At 43.3% G+C, this 6,810-nt stretch overlaps 1 long non-coding RNA gene across 1 annotated transcript in view; it reads right to left on the bottom strand.

The window, feature by feature from the left end:
* Positions 1-2,775: 2,775 nt before the first annotated feature.
* Positions 2,776-6,810, bottom strand: part of LOC116697868 (uncharacterized) — a 12,711-nt gene continuing 8,676 nt past the window's right edge. Inside the window, exons 2-3 of the long non-coding RNA XR_004334069.1 lie at positions 5,630-5,636; positions 2,776-3,067 (exon numbers count right to left, since the gene is read on the bottom strand). This is a non-coding gene — a long non-coding RNA (uncharacterized LOC116697868). The remainder of the gene's footprint in view (positions 3,068-5,629; positions 5,637-6,810) is intronic.

Below are 6,810 nucleotides of genomic sequence, written 5' to 3'. Positions count from 1 at the left end.
GCAAACCTCTCTGCGTTTACACTTTTGTGTCAAAAAAAGAAAATAATGCACCTCAATGCCAAGTGTCAGGGTCAGCGGTTTTCAACTCAAGCGTGTGAAAACCTGCGTGGATAGACACTCGTGCACACGTCCACACATGCACTTGCATTCCCCTTTCCCCTCTCAGCTTCCTCCTGGCTCAGCTTTTATGAGGAGAGCAGTGTGAAACTGACACGGCCATTATCTCTCCTGTAGCTGCCCCTCCCCTGCCGTCCCCCTGCCCATCTGTCACATAACAGGGACAGGAGTCGACTATCAGAATGAAAGGACTGCAGCCGCTTTGTTAAAGACTCTGCTTGTTCACTGGTCGGGTCGGGTGAAGCTTCGCTAATACTAGCATGAGGTCATAGTGATCTGGTCTAAGACGTAGACTGTAAAAAGCATTCCGGGACTGAAAAGTGAAGCTAATTCTGAAGCTTCTTAAACCTGCGTTCTATCCACTCCAGTGGCTCCAAAGAGAAGTCTATGAGCAAATGACCGTACTTCCCATTGATTTATTACCTGAGTAAACATTTTCATAATGAATCCATTGTCAATTGCTAGTTGTAAGTCTTCATCAATACAGAATGACGTTCATTTTGTAAATTATGGTTCCATTTATTGGGATGCTTTAGGACCTGTCGATCAAGACAAAGGCTTGGCAAGGCTTACATTTAGATCGCCTAAAATGTGTTGTTTAGCGTCCAGCCTACTGAGCTAGCCAGATCCTGCTAGCGTTAGCTGGTAACTTACGGGAAAGCTCGCTAATTTTCTTTTGTACTGAGGTATATGCAGATAAATGGTGCCAGTAACCGAGAAGTCCGTGTTTTCTCGCTGGTAAATCTCTGCTGGATGATTTGCTTCACTAGGGTTGAAAATCTACCATTTCCCACCCTTTAGCATTTAGCTTAGCGCAGCGCCAATGCAACAATAACTCGGCCTAACTTGGCCAACTAACCACAGCTCCACCCTTTTGTCAAAAACCCTAGCACAAATCGTTAATATAATGCATCCTTGCGCCAAACTCGAGACTAGGATGCTATGTCCACTAATCGTATGGTCTATGGTCTCAGGTTCGGCATGCTCTTCTGGGAGGTCTTGTGGCAATGACCTGCTGAGTCTACACATTTTTCTTGCAGTTTGACAGTTTTTTTAACATTAACTGTTACCGGTATTTTTAGATTCAATTAATTATGACAACCCATTGTCCATCTATTCACTTGGGAGCCTGAGCTGGCGGTGTCCTACCTAAAAGTGAAAGAGCCATTATTTTTGGTTATGTGAAAATGGAGCCTCAGGTCTCATTATTTTTATGTTCTGCTACTTATATTTTTTTTCTGGGGTCAACCATGTATCTTCCTTAGACAATTGCAGCCAAGTGGAAAGCTCTCCCGCCTGCAGTCATGTCACCTCCCAAGGCCCCGGTGTTATAACTCAGAGTCTCTGCAGAGGGCCTTGCCTTGCTGCATCACCTTCATTAACCACCGTGCTGGAAGCTTCTTTGTCATCCCTGGTTCGATGACTTGCCTTTCAACTCCGGCTTAGCTTCCCTCCAAGTTTATTTTTCCACTTAGAGTATCTGTTGTGAGGACAGAGGGAGGCACAGACAGAAGGGGAGAAAGGGGAGCTACTCAGGGCTCGGGCTGTGCTTTTTTAATCTGTTATTCTCCTGTATTGGCACGGGCGTCTCCAGTGAGGGGATTAAGAATCCAGACAGAGTGATGGAGCTCGACGCTGACCCTGAGGGCGGCGGAGGACTGGAGGAGGAGAGGGTAGAAACAAAATAAATCACCTCTGTGGAATGAAAGAGAGGAAGACAGAGACTCAAAGAGGCGTAGAGGATGGAGGATTTTGTGTGACAGACAAAGAGAAGCAACAGAAAGCAGAGGAAAGAAGCAATTGAGGGAAGAGAAAGTGAGGTGCTGGCAGCGGTGATGGTCTTGCTGAATGAGGGAGCAGTCTAAATCCTGAAACATGACCTAAGCAATCCAAAGGTTTCCTCACGGTTACATTCTGTGCTGATAACCAGCCGAGGGGTTGCCGTGTAGGAGTACCGCCGTGCCTTCACACCTCATTTATACATGGATGATTTCATCAGACAAATAAACAAGTTCAAGGTTTTCCTAGATCCGGGCCTATCAGCTCAGAGTAATGGCTTATTCTCCAGCATGTAACGGCAGCAGAGAGGCTACAGTGTTGTTTCTGAGGGAATGGTGTCCTGTGGTTTTTAATTGGTGGCGGATGCATTTTCATTTTCATTTGGCCCAGCTGGAGAGAGTTTATGAATGTGACTGTTGTTTCAGGTGTTATTTATTGTTGGAGCATGTACACATCACTTAGGCTATGCTTCCCCTTGACCTGTAATAGACTGTATTATCAACAAACCCTTTGAAATAAGCCCATTACATACAATCTGTCAGGAATTTAATCATAGGGTCAACTCTAAGACGGCTATTAGTAAAGGTCCCGTTTTGTAAAAAGTGAGATTTCCATGTCCCTTTTATTATAAAACAGGTTGAGGTGCCATGTACAGTAAATACTGTGAAAGTATCAAAACACTCAATCCACAAAGAAATGCACACAGCCCATATTCAGAAACTGTAACCTGTAACCTGAACCTGAACATGAGCATTACGAAGGACGTTTAAATAAAGAAGTTCTAGATTTAATGATACTGTCTCACCCTTTAAGCATAGTTTGGGATTTTTACACGTGTGTCCGGCTTTGAACCCTGCCTTCGAGTGTGGCCGTTTTAAAGCTCTAGTGTGTAACTTTTTGACATCAATGGACGTCTGTTAAATTAAAGCCATTGCCATATGAGTTGCTATGAAGCTAAATAAGACGATCAGCTCCATACAACTCTCTCTGTGTTTCTCAGTGTGACTATGTTCAGAGGATTGGGGCGTCCGGCAGCTTTCTTGCTCAGAAGCTCGAGTGAAGATAATGAGCTCTTCTGAAGAGTCCGCCATGTTTTTGTAATCCTCCGTGTCCTCCTTGGTCACAAGCAACTGCCTGGAGGAGGGCTGGGTGTGGTGCGCAATCACAGAAGCTTTCCTCATGGGGGAGACAGAAACTAGGCACTTTATCTTTAAGAACAGACTTTGGCAGAAACAAACCTACAACAACCTAAACCATCCCTCCACCACAGCTCAGCAAGGTAATACTGCTGTTGGTATTTGGCACAAACAAGACAGATTGATTTGGCTAACTCAGACCGCAGAAGCCTCGTATTAGCCTCGAGACGGTGGGATTTGTCCCGTGTCTCTAAGCTGGCGTTCAAATCAAATAACAGCACTGCTTTAAAAACAAATACAGTGAGATGTGTCCATGGGAGCTCGTTGCCTCTTGAGTACAATCCAAGAGTCTGAAGGCTTACCTGATACTGTCCAGTGGTTTTTCTCAATATAAGGAGTCGTCACACCAGCAATCATTTTCTCATAACTGCAAGTAGACTTTAGAAATAGAAATTACAGCGGGTACCAGGATGTGTGCTTGCGCATTTCTATTGGCCACAAAGTGCCCTGATGATGCGTGTGATGTTACATTTTGCTAAAGTAGAGTAAATAAATGAGGCAGCAGTTCATCGTACATGTAATTCATGGATTTCAATCCAAATGAAAATGCGAATGAATGTGCATTTCCATCCCCTAGAGTTACGTGCATGCAGTGGCTTGCATAAGTTTACACCCCCATACTAAAGTTGATTTAAAAGAGGAATAAAAAAACTTTGGAAATTGATCTTAATGCCTTAATTCAAAACATTCAGGTAAATCCAACCTTCAAGGACACCAATTATCTTTGTGAATGAATAATGTGTTATTATTAGTAAATGAATAAATGTTCTTCCTTACAATACAGGGTTCATGAACATACACCCCCTATGTTAAAATACCGGGCATTATATAACACCCCCCTATGTTAAAATACAGGGTTCATGAGCATACCCCCCTATGTAAATACCAGGGGCATTAGATACACCCCCTATGTTAAATAACAGGGCATAAGTTACACCCCCCTAGTTAAATCACGGGGGCATAAGTATCACCCCCTATGTTAAAATACAGGGGCATAAGTATACACCCCTATGTTAAAATACAGGGGGCATAAGTGACACCCCCCTATGTTAAAATACAGGGTTCATGAGCATACACCCCCTATGTTAAAATACCAGGGGCTTAGTATACAACCCCCTATGTTAAAATACAGGGGCATAAGTATACACCCCCCTAGGTAAAATAGGGCATAATATACGCCCCCCTATGTTAAAAACAGGGGGCATAATGTACACCCCCTATGTTAAAATACAGACATAAGTAATACCCCCCTGTGTAAAATACGGGAGCAAATATACACCCCCTGTGTTAAAATACAGGGCATAATAACACCCCCCTGTGTTAATTCCCATAGAGGCAACACATTTTCATTTTTAAATGCCAGTTATTCATGGATCAGATACTATGCACCTGGTAAAGTTCCCCTCCCCCCCCCCCCCACCCCCCCAATCATCACATACCTTCACATCCTAGAGATTGGCATGGTGTTATTTCAGTTAGACCAATAGCTGGTCTTTGGCACTGAGAGATGATTTTGTGGAAAGTACCCCATGCCATCTCTAGTATGGTGAAGTGTATGTGATATGTGGGGGGGGGGGGGGGGTAAGGGAACTTTAGAGTATCCTGGATCATGAAATACTGGCCTTATATATACACAATCTGCCTGCTATATTTTTTTGAATTAAGGCATTAAGATCAGTTTCCAAAAGATGGTTTTATTCCTCTTTTTAATCAACTTTAGCATGGGGGTGTAAACTTATGCAAGCCACTGTATTACGGTAGAAGTGCAGGAGAAAGATGACGTGATTAAAGAGTCAAATGGCAAATATTTCTGTTTATTTCATTAATTGGCCTTCATTTGAGGAAGGTTACACACACAGGTCAGGGGTTTTTCTTCAGTGATGCTGAGCCACACGCCTCATCTATTCACTAAATCTCTTTCCGTTTCTTTTTATTACTACACAAACTTTTCCACCTCAGCCAAGTGGTTGTTTTTAATCAGTTGTTTTAATACGTATGCATATTCCCACATACAAACAGCCTCCTTTTCTGTAAAAATGGGAAAGAATTTGAAGTTTCCACTGAACACGTGCGGCTGCTGCTGTTTGTGTGGCTCTTAACAACGTGAACACACTTTTAACCCCTGCTGAGATTTGGGTGGTGTTGGTAGATGCGCATCATTTCCATGCATTAGCAGCACGATAATTCCAGCCTGAACAGCTTACTTGTCTTCCCCAAATGGAAAACTAAATCAATAGCAGTCGGAAGAAAAAGAGATTGCTTTAAACATCAGATACTCCAAATTGTTGCTCTGTGTCTTTCCCCCCTCATTGTCTTTCTTCTGTGGGGCTCACAGTGTTACTCCCGAGTCTCTGCACTCTGACATCTTCGGTGTTTTATTTTCCTGCGTTTCCTTCCTGCGGCTTTATTTGTCAAGATTGTTTCCTGGTGCAAGGTCACTCCTTTCTCATTCAACCTCCCCTCCTCGGGCGTATTGATGCCAGCAGAGCCATGCTTCTTGGCCGCTAAAGCTGAATCGATATCCTTGAGCGCTCAACGCTTGTGCTCTAATATCCTCCAAACAGCACCTGCCAAAATATTTATGCCGTATTCATGGGAGATGCTTAGAGACAGACACAGAACAACAAGGAAAGACACAGCCGGCGGCTTGATCTTAAATAGAATACTGGGCATCACACATGATTTATAGATCATTGCGATTCTTATTAAATGTTAAATCAGAACGCTTTCAAAATTGGACATCGGAAGAGGACACTCACTCACCCAAATTGGAATTTCATGATATTAAATTTGGTACTATAACAAAGGACGAAAAAAGAATAAATAAATTGTCTAATCCAGATGGCCAAACAATTTATGGATTCACTAGTTGTAAACCTTTGTTTTTAACATTTTGTTAAAAAGAAAAGAAAAATAGAACTTAAATCGAACTAACACTAACTTGGACTTGGACTGTAGCTCAGAGACCTGAGACTTGACTTGGACTCTAGCTCAGTGATCTGGGATTTGACTTGGACTGTAGCTCAGAGACCTGAGACTTGACTTGGACTCTAGCTGATAGACCTGAGACTTGACTTGGACTCTAGCTGATAGACCTGAGACTTGACTTGGACTCTAACTCAGAGACTTGAGACTTGACTTGGACTCTAGCTGATAGACCTGAGACTTGACTTGGACTCTAACTCAGAGACCTGAGACTTGACTTGGACTCTAGCTGATAGACTTGAGACTTGACTTGGACTCAGGCTCAGAGACTTGAGACTTGACTAGGACTCTAGCTAAGAGACCTGAGACTTGACTTGGACTCTAGCTCAGAGACCTGAGACTTGACTTGGACTCTAGCTGATAGACTTGAGACTTGACTTGGACTCAGGCTCAGAGACTAGAGACTTGACTTGGACTCCAGCTCAGCTCAGTTTTCTAGTCTTAGCTTAGTCTATTTTGACAACCTTTCATTTCTGGGATTGTTCAGGTGCCGCCAGAAATTCCGCCGGATGTCATTTAATCGTTCTCACCTCTGGTGGATTTCTGAGGACTATGGTTACCTGGTCCTCAGATCTCTGCAGGGTAAATCCAGACAGCTAGCTAGACTCTCTGTCCAATCTGAGGACTATGGTTACCTGGTCCTCAGATCTCTGCAGGGTAAATCCAGACAGCTAGCTAGACTATCTGTCCAAAAACTACTTCTGAACGTACACATGTTCCACCAAAACAAGTT

The sequence above is a fragment of the Etheostoma spectabile genome, chromosome 11 (assembly GCF_008692095.1).
Source record: "Etheostoma spectabile isolate EspeVRDwgs_2016 chromosome 11, UIUC_Espe_1.0, whole genome shotgun sequence".
Taxonomy (NCBI): Eukaryota; Metazoa; Chordata; class Actinopteri; order Perciformes; family Percidae; genus Etheostoma; species Etheostoma spectabile.
The sequence above is the reverse complement of the archived record's forward strand: the minus strand, read 5'-3'. Positions and strand labels throughout refer to the sequence as shown.